This window comes from Miscanthus floridulus, chromosome 5 (genome assembly GCF_019320115.1).
Source record: "Miscanthus floridulus cultivar M001 chromosome 5, ASM1932011v1, whole genome shotgun sequence".
Lineage (NCBI taxonomy): Eukaryota > Viridiplantae > Streptophyta > Magnoliopsida > Poales > Poaceae > Miscanthus > Miscanthus floridulus.
In genome coordinates, this window is record NC_089584.1 from 142543208 (window position 1) to 142565210 (window position 22003).

Here is a 22003-nt window from a genome sequence, read left to right on the forward strand (position 1 = left end):
TTTCCTGAGATCCTTGACTTATGTTAGTAGTTATGGCATAATTATAATTTTACTAAGCTATTAAATTTATGCGTCTGTAGATCATCGGTCACTGCCACCATTGCCACAGATGATGTGCATGCCGGACACTCATCCAAAAGGTTCTTTCTTTCACAATCTCACCCTGTTATATTGATTTCCTTTTGGACTCTCATTTGCAGAATACATAATGAGCCAGTTGCAACTACATTCTTGTTTTGAGTGCATTCGTAAATATACGATGTACATGACAGAAATGTGGTATTCTAAAATGATTTTGACTAAATGTGTTCAATTATTGGATGGAGTTGGTCGATAAGATCCCTGATAACCCAAAAAGGGTTGTATTTGAGAGAGCACACAACAAAAGGGGTTGTATTTGAGAGAGCACACAATAGAGGTCGGTAAATGTTAAAACTTTTTGTGCCTTTTTCATGTGTTGGACCTGCCTTGCCCTTTTGGTTTTTGTTAATCTGTTGATTCTCTTTTTAGGTTCGAGGTTCCACTACGTCAAGACAAGAGGTTGTCAACTGCATTGGGTAGAAACTTCTACACCGGATCCAAGGAAGAGAGGTGCTCAGGGGGATAGCCGTACGCAATGTTCAAAAAAACACTAGACGCTAGGCGAACGCTAGCCTATGGTTTAGAGTTTAGGAAGTTTAAATATAGATTAACCATGATTAAAAGTTTTTTTTTATTTTTTTATTTTTGTGATGCTGAGAGCAAAATCAGTAGTAATAACACAACTAGAAGTAATAACAGTGACCATACCTCTTGCTGGGAGCAAGATTAGTAGTAAGTACTAAGTAATAACACCTAGATTGGAGGCAGCTATGTCGAGGAGCCGAGGAGGGATGTGGGTGTGCAGCAGGGGCGTAGGGATTTGCTGGCGACAACGGAAGGGGCCGGACCATAGGAGAACGCCGCGGCCTGCACCAGCTGCTCCTGCACTCGATTCCCCTCCAGGATGTGCCGATTTCTTGAGCAGCTCCTGGATTCCCCTCCAGGCTGTGCGATTTCTCGAGCAGGGGCTCCGCTCGCTACCATCGGCAAGAGCGGCGGCGGGTCATGGCCTCGCGTGTGTGAGGAAAGGAAAGGAGCAGAGTAATTTCCATACCTATCTAATCCCTCCCGCCTGCTCTGTTTTCGCGCGCAGCCCACCCGCAGCCTGCGCTTTTTTCCCGCGTGAGCGCGCCCTCTCCTGCTCACATTTTCCGTGCGCGCGCGGCCGCTGCCCACCCGCCCAGCGACGCCTAGCGCCGATTTTTCACGCGTCCGCGCTGCCTACACGCCGCCTAGCGCGTAGACGCAGCGTCTAGGCGCGCCCAGCGTTTAATTGGGCGCCTAGGCCCTAAACGAGACGTTGGGCCTCCGTTTATCGTTTAATCTCGATTAAACGAAGTTTAATTGCGTTTTTTCGAACCTTGGCCGTACGTCAATTAGGAGGAAGGCTGCACGGATAAATTCTCCAACAACACATGAGTATTTGCTGACCGGGGTATACATAGAGGTATTCTTCCTTTAACGGACTCATCTTTCTGAATATAAAAACTATTAAATATGGAACTCTAAAATGGTGGTTTCTTGCCACAGGTGGGACAATCTGTTCCTCAGCCAGAGGTAATTGACATCATTGATTTTTTTTCTTGCTTATTATTTAGTTTATGTTAACTAGCTACCTTTTTTTTATCTCTGGTATTTTATTACTTCCAAACCTCAAATGATTTGGTTGTATGCGCAACATGTGATGTCTTACGAATCTCAGTAGTCTTTTTATGTCATTTTTAAACTACGTTTAGGGACACTTGCTGTTAATTGGTTTGATTGGTCTCATGTTTTATGCTTTAGAATGTACTTTGTCATAGATTTGAAGAAATCACTTTAAGAAGCTTGTCTTTAATATCTACTAATATAGAAAACATCTGCCTCAACTTTTATCATGGAAGTTCGTATGTTTACCTGAATAATATTCAGTACCCAAGCCACCCAACCCAAGCGTGACCTCCCCCGCCTTCCTTTTGCCGCGATCCCGGCGCCCCACGTCCCCTCCCCCATTGGTTTTTTCCTCCGCTTTTTTTCATTTCACCCTTTTTTTCGGTCGTGGAGTGTTCCTTTTTTTCCAATCGTGGGCAGCGCCAGTTCCTTCTCTGCTCAGCGGATGTGGCTTCGGTGAGGGCGCCCTCCGCCCCCTCCGCAACTGGCGGTACCATACAGCTCCACCCACTCCGACCTCGATCCTCCTCCTTGTCCTCCTCCCTCCATCCATCTCCTCCACTGGAGGCGGCGGCGGTGCTTTATCCGCAGGGCCCCTCCGCAGCGCTCCTCCGCCCCGTCCTGCTTCCCGATGTTTGACGACTTTAGCCTTTGTCCCCACGATAGCGACGGATCAGGCGCAGTAGGCCTGCAGAGCAGCTGATTCCCATCGTCTGGCTGTATCACTGGCTTCCCCCACCACCACAATGGCATCCAGTCCCCAGGTTGTCTTCCCTTTTGTTTTATTTGCTTTGCTCGTTTGGACATGCTGTTGATTCATATTTCAGTTTCGTTAGAGATTGCAGTATCAAATTAATTTCCTTCTTGTGTACACATCTATAAATTCTACTTGCCTATGATCTATGTCAGATCCCAGAGATCTCCATCCTGTGTTCAAAATCTGATTTATTCTGAATATTTATTAATTATATATGCTTACTGGTTAGAGCTAATAGTTTCATCAGTGTTATTTATCATATTTTTATCAGTGCAGATCACGGGCGCTTGCCATCAAAGCAGCCTCCTCCATCTACTCCCCATCAAAACATCCACCTACAGCACTCATTAAAACCCACTTTACAACTTAAGTAACTAATATATTGAACAACGGATTAATATTTCATATATCAAAACACAGTTGCATTTCATAACAACGTAAGCTCACTATTGTTGGAAATGTATCAGATCAGTGCGCTTGTCTGCTGCTCTTGTTGCACTATTCTCGGACATCAAATAGTTAATGCTTCTGTTGCTTTTGTTAGTGTACTGCTATTCAGTTCAGTATACTGCTACTCATATTCATGTTCGATTCAGTTGGTAGTTTAAGATCAGTTTAGTCTATGAATTTTCAGGGGGATCAGTTCAGTCTATTGTCGAACTGGCTTCAGTTCAGTCTATTGTTCAGGTTCCAGAGGGACCAGTTCAGATGGCGTGCTAGTTTTGTCTATGTTTATGCTTCTTTTGTTGCACTATTAAGTTTAGGTTTCAGTTAAGGAGAATCTAGTTAGAGGAAATTCAAGTGACTGAGTCTATGGTCAATGTTTGTGAACATAAATATGTTAAAGAAAACTTGGCAATGTCGTCTCTGCTACTTATTTGCATTTTATGCTACCCTGTTTTGAGTGTAGGTACTCAAATATATCTAGTAGATTTTTCTAATTTTTTTTCTTAGTTTTCTGCATTCTGATGAGTGACAAGAGTAAAAATTAAGTTTTGTGCTCTGAGAATCATTTGTTCGCACCAAAGCTCTTTGTACTGTTGCAACCATATAACCTATTTGCAGCACCAATATTTGTAGTCATGATGAATTTTAACCATCACATCTCATTGTTGAAATCACTGTTCATATTTCCTATGTCCCTTCCCCAAATCATTATGAATAATTTGTCCTTAACTATAATCGTTCGTTTTCGCGAGCACTAATTGTTTTCTGCATCTATTATCAATTTCTTTGTTCCAAAAATAATTTTCCTCCAAAAATATTTTTCCTCGTTTCAATTGTTGTGAGGTGGCCATGAGCATTATCTGCTATGCCTTCTCCTGTCCTATTGCTGATGTGGTCCTGCGCGAGCTCTATTCTTTGGTTGCGGACAATTTTGGACGTTGAGCCGGATCTTGACCGCTTGTTGTGGAGAACTTGTTATTTGCTATCGATTCATGAAAAAAGGTGTGATTTCAGGTGCTCTCATTGTTGGATCATGTTAGTTTGGTCCTAAAATATTCCCTTAATTTGGATGATGTTGATGTTTAGTTTTTTTTGTACCATCTGCAAATTGCCCTGCTTCCCTTGGTTCTTCTGTTCTCTGTCTTTTTCCTTGTTGCATGAAATGAGCCTGCAGATTGTTTAGCTTACTTAGAGATACCTTATTTATATTTATAGTTCACAGATTACTACAGGTTGTATAGTGAGGATTGACAAGGAGCCAGACCTTTCTTCTGCATTTTTCTTTTCAGTTTAGCTGTGCTTATTATTACCCCTTTTTTTTACTTTCAGTCAACATTTGTGAGACCTGATCTCCTGTCCTGTTTCACTAATCTTTTTTTGCTTGTTTAATCTAATAAACTGCTACTCATATTGTTGTTTTTATCTTCTACCTATTGCCCACTTGAGAATGCTTTAGTTCAAATATGAAATATGTTTCAGTAGGAACACTCAATCCTAATATCCTGATCTCTATTTTTTTGTGTGTTCAGAATAAAGAGCTGTAGATACTCACAACAGTGATTTGCTTCTTATTTGATGATCCAGTTCACTAATCTTTCTTAGTTAAGTAAACATCTCCAAGTATTTCCTCTTCATGAAATAGAAAATTTTTACTCCTTTCCTGTTCACTTCGTTCAATATTATGGCTCTATATTTTGATTTCTACCTAGGTAACAATTTCCCTTTTGAATTGAACAACTAAACTAGCTGCATTAGTAATGAAACAAAATCATACAGTGCACTCAAAAAAAGTAAAGACCGCACCTGTATTCTACCTCTGAGAACAGCTCCACTTTTCATAGCAGATTATGGCTCTTCCTCCTTATGAAAAATGAGTCATTTCATTTCTACCTAGGTAACAATTTTCCTTTTGAATTGAATTTGCACTATTTGTCTTATTTACCTTGAAGTACAATGCAATAATTTGCAACTAAAGTAGCTGCATTAATTAGTAATGAAACAAAGTCAACAGGCAGAAAAAGTTAGTACTGTTAATGATAGATCCCTTCATACATGGTCAATATGATTTCGTATATGGAATGGCATCGGCTAGATTGACATGGCTTATGGAATCTTAGAATAAATTAAAATGTTAAATACAGAGTGATAATTTGCTTCATTGGAGAAATCAGGAGAGATGTTTTAGTGCATGGGCCTGAAACTTTCTGCACCTAGCACCAATAAAAATTGAATCATATACCTTATTTTGTCCGTATATTAGGACTCCTTATACTGAACATTGGATTTTTTTATCACCCTGCTGAATATTTGGCATGGAAAGCATGCTTTGGTTTGAGCTGTAGTCATCTACCTGCAACTCCAAGATCCTGTCATTGCAGCCAGGTGAGAATCAACTAGCTTGGCTGCCCTCTGCATTATAGTCATGGTTGTTCTTGCTTTCCTTCCCCTCACTCCTTTCATCTGGAAGATAGCGATATTTTTCACACATACTGTAAATATACATTAAAATGTATGATACATGTTTTTTTTTCTTACCAGTACTCACTATATCCATTGCAGAATTATCTCATGGACTCAACAAAACATTTCATTCATTCAAGCACTGCGTGGACCATTATTGTTGGAATCAGTGTCATTTTTTCCATTTTCTTTTTGGAACCAGCCATTCTGTTATGAATTATCTCATGACTCCTAACCAAACTGCAAGGATAAGGTAATAATGAGCTTGCTGAAGTGATCGCTAATAATGAATTACACCTAATAAGGTAATAATGAGCTTGCTGAAGTGGTCTCTAATAATGAATTACACCTAAGGAGACTATTTTGATCTTGTCACTGTATTTGCGGTCTTATGTACTTATGAGCTTGCTGAAGTGGTCGTAATAATGAATCACACCTAAGGAGATATTCACCTAAGAAACTATCGTGCATTTGATTCCTACTAGTAATTGTTTTTGGTAGAACACATATTTTCACATTTGAAAAATTACCTAATCAATTAGTGTGGTGTGTCATTATGCGCTATAGCCGATAGGTATCGCCTCTTCTTGTGTTAGTTAGATCAAGTTTCTGGTGAACAAGCATAAATTATTTTTCTTAACCATAGTTCCCTGCAACTGAACTGAATCTTCTTAGCTTAAGGAATATATCCGTATTTTTTTCATCTCAGAAGAACTAAATGTTTGTTGCTAAGACCTAATCAGCTACACAATGCAATATTCAAATGTCATATCATGAAAATTTTATATGATAATTTGCTTTATACGTGAACTCTCAGCTTATATAAATAATGTTTGTCTGGATGTAATCTCATATTTGAAGCTATATTGCAATATATATTATTCTTATTGCAATGAATTTCTTTTGATTCTTGTCAGAGTCAGGAGTCTAGGAGTAGTTTCCTAATGGTAAACTTCCTCTGCTTACCATTTCCTTTTCAGCATGATATTTTGTTTGCTCGATGGGTGGCAAAGCATTTCATGTTGCTTTGGAGTGCACACTTCAGAGTTCTGTCATACCCTAAAGTTGGATCAAGTGAAACTATTCCATTTTATGCTTGCACTCTCTTTGCATCTTTACTAATTTTCTCCATTCATCATACTCACAGATTCATAAGCCTTTCTGACATACTCTTTAATTTTTCTATGACAAATTATGCAGGTTAGCAGATGTTTACATGCATGATGATCCAAATCCTCTGATGGCACTTTTCACTGAAAACTTGCGAATGTGGGAATTAGAACACTTTCTCCCGCTTGTCTGCATCACTATATTCACCATTAAGAAAATGTAACAACCTTAAGTTGCTATTTTGCGTTCTCTGCATGACAATGACCTAAGAAGTACCATGGTGCCAGCAGCACTTGGAAGTGATTCCCTAATGCAATTTATATGGGTCTATGTGTGAATCAGAGAGCCATTTGTTCATCTTTTGCATACCAAAACTGAAAGGTAAGAAGCTATAACCATTAGTAACACTAGGAGTAGTACTACTTGATATGTCACGGCAGTATAAGCCTTATAATATCTGGAACTGTGATCCAACATAGGCGCCTTCTTTCCAACAATTCAGCATGGTACATATGCATACCATACAGTGCATGTATGGATTCTTTTTGCTAATAAATCTAGGCAGCTTACTTGAACTAGTACTCACTTGGGTAGCCAATGAAATGATAATAATAATTGGTGGTGAGCTGTTTAGTGTGGCATCAATGTCACAAAGGATATACAAAACAGAGTAAGAACCAAGATGATCCACCTAAGACACCATGATATCACACATGCCATTTTCAGCATCATGTTTTACATATAGCATGGATGCCTCCTAAGTTTCCTGCTACTAATTAGTACTTCCTCCATTCCAAATTATAAGACGTTTTCGCTTTTCTAGATTCATAAATTTTGCTACGCACCTAGATATATATTATGTGTAGATACATAGCAAAAGCTATGAATCTAGAAATGCCAAAATGTCATATAATTTGGGATGAAGTACTAGTTAGATTTCATGAGCTCTGTTTCCCTTGTTCTGCTAGAGGTTCAGTGTAACGCTAAGGCTGGTGTCGTACTAGAATATGTGCATGTTCTATTACAAGAAAAATGCCTTGCTTTAGATCAAGTTCTGTGAAGTGCAAATGTTTGATCATAATTGCAAACAATTGAGGCTTTTATGGTTCACTCACTTCATTACGTAAGATAGAGAGGTTTTTGCATGTACATATTCATTATCAATAATTAATCTAATTCTATGCTAGATTAAATATAATGGAAGTCTTATCTGGCCACACATAACAATATCTGTGACTAGGCTAGTTTGGCCGCAAATATTTGAGGTTTCTATGGCTCCCTAGCTTTTTCAGCACAAGCAGATCAAATTAGCAATGGAAAAAAATTAAAGAAATACAAGCTAATATTTTCTTAGCTTTTATTGACTATTGAATTTGTCTCTGAGATAGGCAATCAATTACTTCATGAATTTTATACATGTATCTTATATTGCAGGTGTTTTAAGAAGCGACTGTCATAGTGCTTGTGTACTTAATTGATGTGTTAACAAGTCGGGTCTGGGTGCTATGCAAATGAAGGTCAATGTTAGCAGCATCCCAAGTGTTTGCTGAATGGGGACATATAATATAATCAGATAGGAAAATATACATGATAACAGGCCATCATCCAGAAAAGCTGTGTTGCATTGCTGCATTCTACAAATGACATCCAAAGCTCTCAATGATGCAGATTTCAGTTCATCAGAATGAAAGACTTGGATGTCTGTGCGTCATCATTGCAGTTCTACAAAAACAAATGGATGTCTGTGCATCATCTTTGTAACTATGATAACGAACGAAATGGTACTATTTGTGATTAGCATCATGTACTATTGTAAAATATTACGAGAACATTGTCTCCTGGGACCGATTCACAATTCTTAGTAAAATTAAAATAATATTTATAGTTTAGATAATGAATTATCATTGTTGAGAAGTAATTCATCACAAGGAACCTAGTGTAGAAAGAAGGAACCCAGTGTAGAAAGAAATTAACGGCCAAATATATGCATCCATGGAGGCCTAGCAGAAAAAAATGACCACATAACCGAATTATGTCCATGTACACGAAAAGAACAAAAAAAAAATCAGCTAGAAACGCACAACGGACCCAAAAAAAAAAAAACGTCCGACAAAAAAAAAACAGGTCAGAAACACACAAAGGACAAAAAAACAAACAAAAAAAGGCCAGAAACACAGGCGTAAGTAGGCAACAGCCATGAAAAAAAAAATCAACGAGCATCGCTTAGGCGGGCCACGGGCGATCGTGCGTCATCTGCAGGCGTGGGGATGGCCTCGGGTACTGAATAATAATCAGTACCCTGGGTACTAACTAGCGCAGCCTTATAGAACATGACTAGCGTTGTCGTTGCAGTTTGAATTCGGAGACGCAACAACCAACATGGGGCTTGGAGGCAAGGACAGCAGCCACCTGGTGTCCTTCCTCATCGGCGCTGCTCTGCCCACAGCCCTTCTCTTCTTCCTGGCGTCCGACCGGCTCGGCGACGGCTTGTCAAGCATCTCCATGAGCTGGGGAAGCAGTGGAACCCGGCAGTCGGCTGGCCCGCGGGCTCAGGAGAGCAACAACACTACTACTCATGATCAATATAGCTGAGCTTCTGCCGAGAGTGGCCATGGAGGACAGGACGGTGATACTCACGTTGGTGAACGAGGCATGGGCGCAGCCCGGCTCACTGCTGGACATCTACCGTGAGAGCTTCAAGAACGGCGAGGACATATATAGAGCACTTCCTCAACCACGTCCTGGTCATCGCCATCGACGCCGGCGGGTTCGGCCGCTGCAAGGCCGTTCACCCTCACTGCTACCTCCTTGAGGTGAATAAGTCAACGGCGAACCTGAGCTCGGCCAACAGGTTCATGACAAAGGAATTCCTGGAGCTGGTGTGGCTCAAGCTCTCTTTCCAGCAGCGCATCCTCGAGCTCGGCTACAGCTTCCTCTTCACGGCAAGATGATCGATCTCCTAAGCCTCGCGTCGATCGCGCGCGCTTACTAGCTCATTTGACCTAACCTAGCTACCATTTATTAGCTAGCTTCGTTCTCATCAGCTTTGCTTCGGCCTGCCGCCGCTTGCTGCACTGCAGGACGCCGACATGATATGACTTCGCAACCCGTTCCACCACATCTCCGTCTACGCCGACATGAGCTTGTCGACGGACTACTTCAGGGACGCGTTTGCTCTCCTGAACAACACGCTCAACACGGGGCTCTACTACATGAGGTCGACGAACCGGAGCATCGAGATGCTCAGGTACTGGCGGGCGGCGAGAGCGAGGCTCCCCGGCGGTAGCGAGCAGGGGATGTTCAACGAGATCAAGCACGAGCTCATCACCAAGCTGCAGGCGAGGATCGAGGCCGTCGAGACGGTGTACTTCAGCGGGTTCTGCGAGTACCACGCCAACCTGAACAGAGCCTGTACCATGCACGCCAACTGCTGCATCGGGCTGGCAAACAAGGTGCTCGACCTCAAGGATGCTGCCGTGGATTGGAGGAACTACACGAGGCTGACGCAGGAGGAGAGGAAGAAGGGGGATTTCAAGTGGACGCCCCCGGCTAGGTGCTGGAAGACAATAGGTTGGAACGTGTGAATTGTTATCGATCGATGGGTATGGGTTTCATTGTAAGGCCCTTTTGGAACAAAGCAAACTTTCTTGTTTCTGCGTTTTACCTGTGAAAATGACCTGCGTGTAAAGTTCTTTGCATGGCTCCTATCCCAGAGCAGAATTCAGTGCAAGGTGAATTACTGAATTTGGTGAAGAAAAGAATAGTTGACAATGAAACCTCTGCAATGAAGGCCCTGAAGTCACAGCACACATCATTTTCGGCTGCACCAATGCACAACAGTTTTGGAATGCAGTCGGCATTACAACTAACGAAGATTGGCCTATCGCAAGGTTAAAAGAGATCCAATGCCCAGACCACATCCCACAGAAACACGTTGGCTCCTTCGTGCTGCTCTGCTCATGGCATATTTGGAAATGGCGCAGCACCATTGCTATCAGAAAGGAACAAATGACTCTCACGGGTGCCCTTTCAGCCTGCAAATTGGAAGCATATATTTGGGGAGCGAGGCTAAAACCTGACGATAGACACATCGCAACAACATGGTGCTCAATCCTTTCAAGTGCAATGCTCAATCCTTTCAAGTGCAATGTAACAACCTACGCTCCCTATGTTATGTTATGTTTAGTTACTTTCAGTTTCATCAGGCAGCGCGATGTGTGCCCCGAGGAATGCCTAAACCCAGTAATGTTTCAAACTATGGCTTTCAGAGCCGACCAATGTAATGAGACCTAGGTGGGGGACCCTCTCCCCTCCCATTGACTTATAAAAAAATGATTTGATTCATGTGAAAATCCTGTACAAATCATATGAAATTCTTGCGTTCCAAAGGAGCCCTAAGAGCATCTCCAATAGTATCTAAAAAAAATACTCCAAAAAATAGTTTTTCCAACCTTTGCAAAATATATCGAGAGACATAAAAAAGCTACAACTCCAACAGTTTTCAAAATCTCGCGCTAAAGAGATAGAATGTAATTTTACATCAGGAATCCAAAACTATTTCTAAATCACACTAACCACCTTTGTACTTTATTTCTCTCATGTAAATTTGCATCAGGAACCCTGTCTTACTTTTTTTTCTTCCCCACGTCTTTCCACCTCCGGATTGGCACGACGATACGCGCGCGTAACTTTATGAGCGTGGGTGTAGTTTTTTTCCAAGTGCCAAAAGATTGAGAGGTGGGTTTGAGAGTTGTTGGAGACGAGTTTTTTCAATTTTGCCAAATTCCTGGATTGGAAGACTCTTTTGGATACTCTTGGAGATGCTCTAAAGTGGGGATTTCAAGAGGATATAATTTGATCGACGCAAACTTGTAAGGCAATAGTGATGAGCTATGGAGTATATGAACTTCCACACTTGTAATCTTGCAACTACAGAGAAAAACGTGCGAAGCCTAGGGATCAAGGGCCGGAGGATGGATCGTGGACGGCCAACACTTGCATTGGACACGTCAATAAGCAAGAGTACATGCAAGATGGTGATGAAGACAGCATGACTGGAGTCTAAACCACTGTTGGATCAAGTCAAGGCAAGGTGTTGCGAACACTTGGTGAACCGCTAGATTGAGAACATGGAGGACACGCGTTGACGTTGAAGGTTTTGCATAGTACCTATGCGGCTTGCAGGCCATGCTGATTTCGGCCTCAAAACCGCAGGCATGGTGGTTTTAGATTTGGGCCTCGAAACCTAGGGAGGATCTCAGGGCGGCACATGGCGTCATCGAAGAGCATGTGTCAAGGCAAAGCGACTTCATGGCGCGGCAGAGCCAAATATAACCTCCGCCGCGGCCCTCTGCCCGAGCAGTCTCCATTCTCCGAGCAGCGCAGCAAGGCTGTCCGCCGCGCCCGCCTTCGCCCGCACCTGCCTGCCGCCATGCACGTCGTCTGCCGCGGCTGCGTCCGCCCACGCCAGCCAGCCCGCCCGTGCCAGCAAGCCAGACGCGTCCACTCGCCCGCGCCAGCCAGGCAGCCAGGCCATCGGTTGCTGGGTGCGGCCGCCGCGCCCGCACGCCGGCGCGCCTCCCCCTCCGGCCAGAACCTCCGATCACGCACGGCGGCTGCCCTGCGCCCGCGCCTCCCGGCCCGGTCTTACGCGCTGCAACGAGGTACTCCACTAATATAGTTAGCACAATTAATAAAGTTAGTAAAATTATTAAAGTATAGTTAGTATAGTTAGTAAAGTTAGATAGTTTAGTTAGTATACGTAATATAATACGTTAGTATATATAGTAAAGTTAGGTAGTTTAGTTAGTACAGTTATAGTATGCCTTGTACAGATGTTAATATTTGATTAGTTAGTATAGTTATAGTTAGAAAATATATTAATGTTAGTATGGACATTACGTACGATGATTTCAATGACTTAATGAAGTTTCTTGAAATGCTTCTGCAGATGGATTGTTGTGTTAGAGTTTTGTACGAAGGAAGTGTTAGGAGAGAGGATGGTATGTTTGAGGATATGGAAGAAGAATTGGAATGGTTTGATGAACCTCCTAGCTTCAACGACCTTTGTGTCCGTTTGAATATAAAGTTTGACGGTGATTTCACACTAAAGGGGAGGTTTGATACTGGGAAGACTAGGGCACACTATGTCCTCATGCCCTTGCGCGACCCTGCTCACTGGTCCCGCTACACTAGGGTTCTCCAAGGTTCCAATGTGCTCATGGCTGAGGTGGTGGTGGAGAATGGGTACAGGATGCATGGTGTTCAGGACGGCCCATCCAGTGATGGTTTTGGAGGCAATGAAAAACAATTAGGGGTCGAAGGGGAAGCATCTCCGGATAACATGGATTTGGACGGTCAGTTGACGCAGGAGCAGTTTCATTCAACTGCAGTAGGCTGTATAAGCAATGACTTCAATGTGAATGAGTTCGAACGGGAAGAGGAGGAGCAGGAGGAGGAGGACAGGATCGGTGATGTAGTTAGCAGTGATTCAGACGATTCTGATGATGACCAAGGAGGTACAGATGCTATGGCAACAACAGCCGATGTCATGCCAGTACCGGTACATACTATGCCATTACTAGTACCAACTGAGGTTTTGCAAGGTGTCCATGCTCAGGGTAGACTAGTCACAGATTTGGCTGCAGATGATATCCCCTATGATTCATGGGCCAGAATTAGCGAAGCGCAGCAGTATGTTCCACCACCACCTTACACAGCGACTGAGCTTGAGCAACTAAGGTCCAAGAAAGTACCTTTCAGGGGCGTTCCGAACTATAGGGATGTCAGCATGATGAATATGGCAGTTTGTGATACCGGTCTCTAGATGTGTAGGAATTCATTGTATAATCATGAGACAGAAACCCTTAGGAAGGGGACGATATTCAACACAATGTCAGAGATGAAACTCTTCCTTCAGGACTATGCTGTGTACCACCATAGACCGTACACCGTCACTCATTCGGACCAGGAGTTGAGGTACCACTTGATATGCAAAAACGGTTGTCTGTGGAGGTTAAATGCACGTAGGAGACAGAGTGATGGCAAGTGGAGGATAACTAAAGTTGTTGAACCCCACACTTGCCTAGACAATAGGGGGGAGGAAAAATCATCAGCAGCTCACTGCACGTTACCTTGCCCGTCGTATATTGGGGCTCGTTGATGACAACAACGACATCTCGGTGTCTTCTTTACAACAGTCCATATCTGAATTTGTTAGGTACGATGTGACGTACGAAAAGGCTTGGCGTGCTAAGCAAATTGCTCTGGCGATTCGATGGGGTACTTGAGAGGAAGCGTACAACAGGGTGCCCCGCATCTTATGTGCAATGCATTATTACAACCCTGGCTTGAAATGGTTTGTGGACACCGGAGGGATGTTTTTTTGGGACCCATTGAGGCATGTCCTCTATCATGTGTTCTGGTCGTTTGCGCAAACAGAACATGCATTCCAATTTTGTCGGCCAGTCGTACTTGTTGATGGCACTTTCCTGACAGAAAAGTATAGGGGCACCTTGATGATGGCTGCTGCTGTTGATTCTGAGGACTAGATAGTACCCGTGGCATTTGCTTTGGCAGAGGGAGAGAACAATGAATCGTGGTCATGGTTCATACGGCTTCTACGTATGCAAGTGCTTGGTCCAACTCGCGTTTGATCTCCGACCATCACGCAGGGCTTCTTAATGCTGCAGTTGAGCATATAGATGGGTTCCCGCCTCTAGTACATAGATGGTGCATGAGACACTTTGCCGCTAATTTCTAGCAGCGTCAGCGGAAGCAAGAGGTATGTGACAAGGTAAAGGCTCTATGTTGTGTACGTACAGAGCACCAGTTCAAGGAGACAAAGAGAGAACTAGACAAGATGTTAAATGTAGCGGGAAAGGCCTGGTTAGAGGCACAGATGGAACATAAGGCTAAGTGGGCGTTAGCATATGACGAGGGGGGTTTCAGGTATGGCATCATGACCACTAACTCTTCGGAGTCCTTCAACCGTGTATTCACCGGAGTTCGATCGTTGCCTGTGTCTGGAATTGTTGAGTTCTCCTTTCATAAGTGCAACAAATATTTTGTGAAGAGGTGGGAGCTTGCGCAGATGAATATAGCTAAGCAGGGGTGTTTTGGAAGGTCGGAGCTGAACATTTGAAGGAGGCCGAGGAATTGGCCAAGCAGCACACCGCCGAGCCGTATGGACCCTGCCGCCATATCTTTAGTGTACGGGGCAAGGGTGGCACAAGCCTGGGCGGCGAACGTTATGGTGGACGAAACTACCGAGTTGATCTTGAAAAGGTAGAGTGTAGTTGCAACGTCCCTCAGATCATGCATGCCCCTTGCTCTCATATGATCACGACCTACAGGGTTCACGGGTACAACTATGAGGATCTGCCATATATGTCACCCTTGTATCTCCGTTCGAACACCGTTAGTATTTGAGAGATGAGCTTCGAGCCATACCTTGACCCAACACAGTGGCCACCTTATAATGGTTATGACTACGTGCCGCATCCGGATCTAATGAAGGTAGGGAAGGGTAGGAGGAAGAAGAAGCGACTGAAGGGGGGCATGGACGCTATGAGAGGGTACGGCGAAGACATGTACGGCGGGGGAGACTTCAACGAGACCCGTGGCAGGAATCTTTGCTCTGTTTGCAAACAATCTAGCCACAAGGCTAGCCGGCATAGAAGACGGCAGGTGATTTCATATTGTGTTCGAATTGCATAACAAGTAGTTCAAATTTTGCAATGCTACATAATGTTAATCTGAAAATTGTTAATTTGAATACTCCAACCCTTTGTTTATCATTTTGTAACAGGATGGCCCCTCCCAAGCCTCACCAGCTGATCCCCCTTCTTGATGTGGAGTACGACGACCCCCTTCTTGTACCGGACGATGAGGTTCATTACGTCGTGGGACTTAGTTCATTATGTCGAACTTATGTCGAACGAATATTATCGTCGAAAACTTGTAGACTCATAAACCAATGAAAATGTTGTATGGCAACTTATCGTCCATTTATTTGCTTCATGTTCATTTTGTACAACACTTGTAGTTTTGTATAGCACCTCCGCCTGTAAGCCCACCTCCGCTTGTAATTTTGTACTTTTGTACAGCACAGACGCACCGTGGGCTATGGCGCGACAAATGATTATGTTTGTTTTAGAAATTTTTAACGCATGATACAAACAGATGTGATCACTTAAGATTGATCATGGGTAATCCAAGTACATGATACATGGGCACAATACATCAGTAGTTCAAATGGAATATAAGACAACACAATAGAATTTCTACTACATGGCTACATTGATCATTAATAAAGCATGGAACTAACAGACGGCGCAATCAAAAACCCTCAGTCAGAAACATACTGAGTAAGCAACTCATCGTCTGAGTACCAATCCTCAACCACAACCCTGTTGCTGTGGCTAGGCTCACCTGCGTTGCTCTGACCTGCCTGTCGCCTATAGTAAGCGGCCTCCGCTTCATCTGCGGCCGCTGCGGCCTGAGTGAAGAACGCGTCGTCATCCTCCTCCGCCTATAAGCCCACCTCTACTAGAGCGATGAGGTCACTCAGTCTGCCAGCGTCGTCCTCATCCTCCTTCACCTGTAAGCCCGCCTCTGCTAGAGCGATGAGCTCGCTCAGTCTGCCAGTGTCGTCCTCATCCTCCACCGCCTGCAAGCCCGCCTCTGCTAGAGCAATTAGCTCACTAAGTCTGCCAGTGTTGTCCTCATCCTCGTCCCCCTCATCAGACAACACAATCGGGGATTGAACGGTGCGATCAGCTCACGATCTATGCTCATCTAACTTCTTCTCCTCATACCTTGCACGAGCCACCTCTATGGTATGATCCTCGCTATAACCAGTCCCTTCATGTATAAAATGCAATCAGTTAGCAATGTGATTATATTACATTTAAAATCAGGCAACAAAAATAGGCGTTCAAGCACTCACTGGCATATAATGCAGCAACATGCTCGTTCAAGACCTGCATCTTTACTCTTGTCTCCTCCCTTGCCTCCTTCCTTGCCCTCTCCTCCTCTAACGTCATCCGTCTCTCCAATCCCTATTTGTTAAGCCCAACATCGATCGGGTTACAAATATCATGCTGTCTAGCAAACTCACGCATATTTTCTTTGTGATGTTTAACGAATAGGTTGACGTAATCAGGTCCATATCCCCTCTTTCTTGCAATTAGTTGCCTCTTCTTCAGTTCATCCAAGAACATAGCTTGACCATCGTAACGTTCCCACCTGCATTTCCTAGTGCTCTGTTCAAAAGAAATATTATATCATATATGTCTTAGCAAAAGAAACAAAATACGATTTCATGTTTACCACAAAAATAACGAACCTCTTCGTACTCAACCATATGGCCGCAATAATGGCCTATTCCAAGCTCCGAAGGGACTAGGCCATAGTTAGAATTAATACCACATTCACACTTGACTGGTGGTGCTTTGTAAATTAACCTTTTTTTCTTCTTTTGTTTTGCTTTTGGAGGTTCTTCGTGCCATTTGTTCTTAGGACCATACAACCACTCCTTGAAACGACACTTCACCATTGAATACACCTAAATAACGTGACATTAGTACATGACACATATAGCTCAACATTTCAACACATACACTTTGCATTTACTTCATGCTTGTTTGGACACACAAACTCCAACGTATTGTCAGGGTTTATCATGGCTCGGTCTCCGCAATGGCACAGAGGAGGTTTCTTGAGTCGTCTAACTGCGGCTAAGTGCTTCTCCTTAGCCGTCATTGGAGGGGGGTTAGGGGGAGGTAGAACCCACCGCTCGAAATGCTCTCGTGGATGTCGCCCTCTCCACCAATCATCGAAATGGAGGTACCTGGGGTCAAACTTGTCTGCACCGTCGATCCACTGAAAGAAAAAGCACCTCTCATGGGCCTACACAATAAAATTCAACAAAATATTAGTAACCTAGTAATACAAATGAAGAAGCAACGAGCCGCTGTGTCCGGATGTCTCGATTGAAACACGTCGGCCGGACAACCACAGTCACAGTTAGAGACAGGGAGTTCAGGAGGGACGGGGCATCTTTGCTAGACCCGTCGGGGTACATTTCTCTAGGACGACCCCGTTTTCGCCATAACTGCTCCCGAAACATGTCTTCCATCTAATAAAACGGTTCCAATTAAACACCAATCAAAACAACGCAAATTAATGTAAAATGTAATCATTTGCAATGCAACTAAAATATTATAAACAACAATTATAACAACAAAAATATACATGGCAAACATACTTCTAACTAAATAATTAACCTTAACATTGACAAACTCATACTAATATCTTCACCATAGTTCCCAAACATAATTTTCCTACTTACCTTAACTCCCATTAATTCATAATATCCTATCCACCATTTAAACGAAAATAAAATATGCGTCATTACCTTGAACTAGGACGAGGAGGGAGGGAAGCGGCCGGGGAATGGAAGGGAAGGGAGGGAGGCGGTAATGGAGGCCCGGGCTGCCGCCGTTCGTGGCGCGGCGACCGGCGTGCTTGGCGACGGTCGGGAGCGGGAGCAACGCCTAGGCCATTTTGCTGCTCGGCCAGCGGGACTGGCCGCGGCGGAGGTTATATTTGGCTCTGCCACGCCATGGATCAGGGCATGGCAGAGCCCTGCCACGTCAGCGGCCAACGTTTCTGGTCGCCGCCACGTCAGTCCTCTGCCGCGCCACCATGCATGGCGCGGCACAGGCATTTGGCCGCGCCAGGGCAATCGGCGCGGCCAAAAGTGTTAGTTTAAAAAAAAACCCGAGAGTGTTAGATTTAAAATTAAGTTCAAAAAAGTGTTAAAATTAAAAAAAAATCGCACATGGCGTCATCGAAGAGCTTGTGTCGAGGCAAAGCGACTTCATGAAGGACACGTATAGTCGTCCGATGCACGAAAGACAAATTGGATAATTTTGCCCTGGTGGCTAGGTGTGGTTCAAGTCTAAACTTAGGGGTATTCTTGAAATTGTGTAATAATCATATAAATAAGAATAGTGGTTGCCCAAGACAGCATCTCTTTCACTCTATGTTCTGTCCCTTAGGATTAGCCAAGTGCTTCAATGTTTTAGAGAGATTAGGCTAGAGAGGCATGATTTTCTTTAGGTCACACACATAACTGCTTCTGAAAAATAACTACAAGGCAAATAGATGGAAAAATCAAATCAACTTGTACTGAAAGACATTAGGTTTTATATTAGTTTTGTACTCCAAAACAGGCGAAACAGGTGTTCGTGGCAAAAACTAAGGTACAAACAGTTTGGATTCTATAGATTAGAATCGAGAAAAAAGACCCACACAAACAGAATCCTCAAACCATAAAACTATGGGATGCAAGATATGCAAACCATAAGATAAAAATAAAAAAACAACTCAAGACACAACAACAGAACTATATAAAAGCAGGTGTTGTACCCCGAAGGAAGCACGGATGAACAAGAGAAGAGAATAACTATTATTAGTTTTGTATCTCAAAACAGGAGAAATAGGTGTTTGTGGCAAACAGTAAAAGACAGACGATTACAAGAACAGAATCTGCAAACTTAAAACTACGCGATACGAGATGTGAGAACCATAAGATCAAAATCGAAAAACAACGAGACACGAACCTGCTGCAGTTAGAGTGTGGCAGTCACGAGGAGAAAACCATGGAGGGAGAAAACCATGGAGGCAAGGACTCGAGAAGGAGGTGGGCTTGCATGAGATTTGAAGGAGGCGGTGGCCTGTAGTAGACAGCGGGAGAACTCACGTTTGTTGATGATTTAGATCCATGCGGGTTCATTGAGGTCGTAGAGGCCGCCGGGGTAGTCGGGGTCACCGGGGTCTAGTGCCCAAGATAGACAAGTCGAGGCGCGTGTGCGGTACGCTCCCGCCCCGACCCTGAGCACGCACGCCAAGTGAGCGAACCTGCCAGTCGTGTCGAGCGACCGGCGGTAAGCTCCGCCCACAGCCTCGTCCGCTGCCGAGGGGTGGCAGCGACGGGCTGAGCCAAGATAGGGAAGACATGGCTCCTAAGGTTAGGGTTTTGGCTTTTTTTTAACTGGTTAGGGTTTTGGCTGGTTTGACGAGAAAGACGGCGCGGTTAAGGTAGACCGGATAAGGCGGGGGTTGGGTTTATATATTATTAGGATGGTAACGGGTCGTGTTCGGGGTGGGTCCTCGCGGACCCGAAGGGGCGGGAGCGGAACGGTTTTCCCCCCACGGGCCGGTCTAGGATTTCCTCCACGCGTTCCTACAGGGACCCAAAATTTTAAAGGCCCGTGTACAAATCTAGCCCACGAGTGAGTAACTTGTGGCTTCGCAATCCATTCCGGCACATCTCCTGATCTCTGTCTACGCCAACATGAGTTGCTTTTTAGACCATTGGTCCAACTTCTACTGAAAGCTTAATAGAGGGTATTGCTTGGGTTACCAAACTCTCCCAACTCACCGCCTAACGAAAGAAAGATAACAAAACAGTTAACCGCACTTAGACAAAACAAGCGACACCCTATAAAAGTTCTAGAGGACCCAAAAGAATGAAAAGAGAGAAAAGAGCACTTAGACATGAGCTGCTTGTTGGCCAGCTCCATCCAAGATGAAGCCTGATCTCCTGGACTACGAGATCAACTGCAGCTTAATGTCAGGAGCTCTATTAACACTGGTTGATTCTGATGGTCGTTTCATTAGCCGTTTGGAGTTGGTGTTGGTTGGGTTGTATTGGCCGATTGTAACCAGATTTGGCCTAGGTAGGCGTAGGGGCCCGGCGCAGAGTTGTGTGCGGGCACTGCTTCTTATATGCCGCCCTTGTAACACAAAACGGTTATGAAATGAATAACTGAAAACTCTGTTCCCCAACCTCCTTTTCGTCCTCCTCCCCTCCGAGCTCTGCTGCTTCCAAATCCTTCCCCAAATTCCTGCTAATCTACCCTAAATTCCTATCCCAGCTACCCAAGTTCGTGACAATTGGTATCCAGAGCCTCGATACCCCGCGGATTTCATTGGAAATTTTTCCCTCCCTCTGATTCATCGGTTTTGGGCTGGCGCCTGCAAAGAAGCCGACGAAGTCTGAGCAGCAGATTATGGCGTCGCTGGAGGATCTCGCCAAGCGTTTCGAGGGCTTTCAGGACATGATGAAGCAATTCCTGGACAAGCTCTCCGCACTTGAAGCTCAGCAAGCCATCATGGAGGAGTCCGTGGGGTCTCTGTTGTTGAAGACCGACAAATCGGCGCTGTCACCATAGCTGAAGGAGGAGGAGCGCTGCCGTGGGGAGAGGGCCGCCGCCGCCGCTCGCCTGCGTTGCCCGTGCTGCCGCCGCCTCGCCTGCTCCCGGATCCGGCTTCCCCGCCACCGGATCCGGCCTTCCCACCGCCGGATCCGACCTCCCCGCCCACGTCGCCTAAGGGAGAGAGGGAGGGGAGAGGGCCACCGCGCCGAGGGGAGGAGTGACGCCACCGCCGGAGGAGGAGGAGGCGGCCTCGCGCGCCCCACTGGAGGAGGAGGAGGCGGCCACGTGCGCCTGCCTTGAAGGGCCGCCCCGCGCATGTCCTGGATCCGCCGGAGGAGAAGGAGGAGGGGGCCAGGGGCCGCGGTGCCGCCTGGGAGCGCGCGCCGCTCTGAGATAGGAGGAGAGGGAGAGGGAGGGAGTGCCTGGCGGAGAGAGAGAGAGGGAGAGGGAGCGCGCGGCGTTACGGTAGAGGGAGCGCGGCGTTACGGGAGGGAGGAAGTGGAGAGAGAGGGTGCAGCTGGGAGGGAGGAAGTGGAGTGAGCAACGAACCCTGAGTCTTGTTGTATATGAGCCCAGTAGAGTTACAAGTATGGGCTTTGGTTGGGCTAGGAGCTGGGCCACTATTTACCAAGGCGGGCCTTATAATGTGACCGCCTCTGTTAATGTATTAATAGAGGCGGCTGCGTTAGGCGGTCGCGTTAGGTTGCCCGCCTCGGTAAATTGATTTTGCGAGGCGGTTAACTGTGACCGCCTCGGTTAATGCCTGGCATTAACAGAGGCGGTTTAAAAGTCCGTCCGCCTCCGAGCCCAATTTCAAAATGCCTCGTAAAATCTTTTGTGTAGTAGTGTGGGGCAGCACGACCAGGCGGTGTTCATCAACATCAGGCACGAGCTCGTCGACAAGCTGCAGGTCAGGATCGAGCCGCTGGACACGGTGTACTACGGCAGGTTATGCGAGTACCACGACGACCCGGAGAAGGTCTGCACCATCCACGCCGACTGCTGCGTTGGGCTGGACACCAAGGTGCACCCGCAATGGGGTAGTAAGGCCAGTCTCAGTGGCACGTTTCATCTCACGGATACCAAAGTTTGAATGGATAAGTGAAACAACCTCTCTCCGTGGATAGATTCATCTCACGGTTTCATAGGTTAGATATAGCTTTAAATTTTTGCACAAGATTGCACAAGCATCAGGTAGCCAAGAGGAAGCTCGATCAAGAAACTGCAACAGCCTGTATCAAGAAACTACATGCAAGCTGGTTCCACTCAC

General features: G+C 45.0%; 2 long non-coding RNA genes and 1 pseudogene across 2 annotated transcripts; 2 read left to right on the top strand and 1 right to left on the bottom strand.

The window, feature by feature from the left end:
• The first annotated feature begins 1447 nt into the window (after window positions 1-1447).
• LOC136451028 (uncharacterized) lies at window positions 1448-5248 on the top strand. The gene is made up of 3 exons (XR_010758509.1): window positions 1448-1528; window positions 1612-1638; window positions 2765-5248. It is a non-coding gene; the product is annotated as an uncharacterized lncRNA (long non-coding RNA).
• Window positions 5249-8884: 3636 nt separating this feature from the next.
• On the top strand, window positions 8885-10089 carry LOC136455523 (uncharacterized protein At4g15970-like; annotated as a pseudogene).
• A 5653-nt stretch (window positions 10090-15742) lies between these two features.
• On the bottom strand, window positions 15743-17042 carry LOC136453925 (uncharacterized). The gene is made up of 3 exons (XR_010759091.1): window positions 16854-17042; window positions 16455-16770; window positions 15743-16369 (listed from the first exon to the last, which is right to left on the bottom strand). It is a non-coding gene; the product is annotated as an uncharacterized lncRNA (long non-coding RNA).
• Window positions 17043-22003: the final 4961 nt, after the last annotated feature.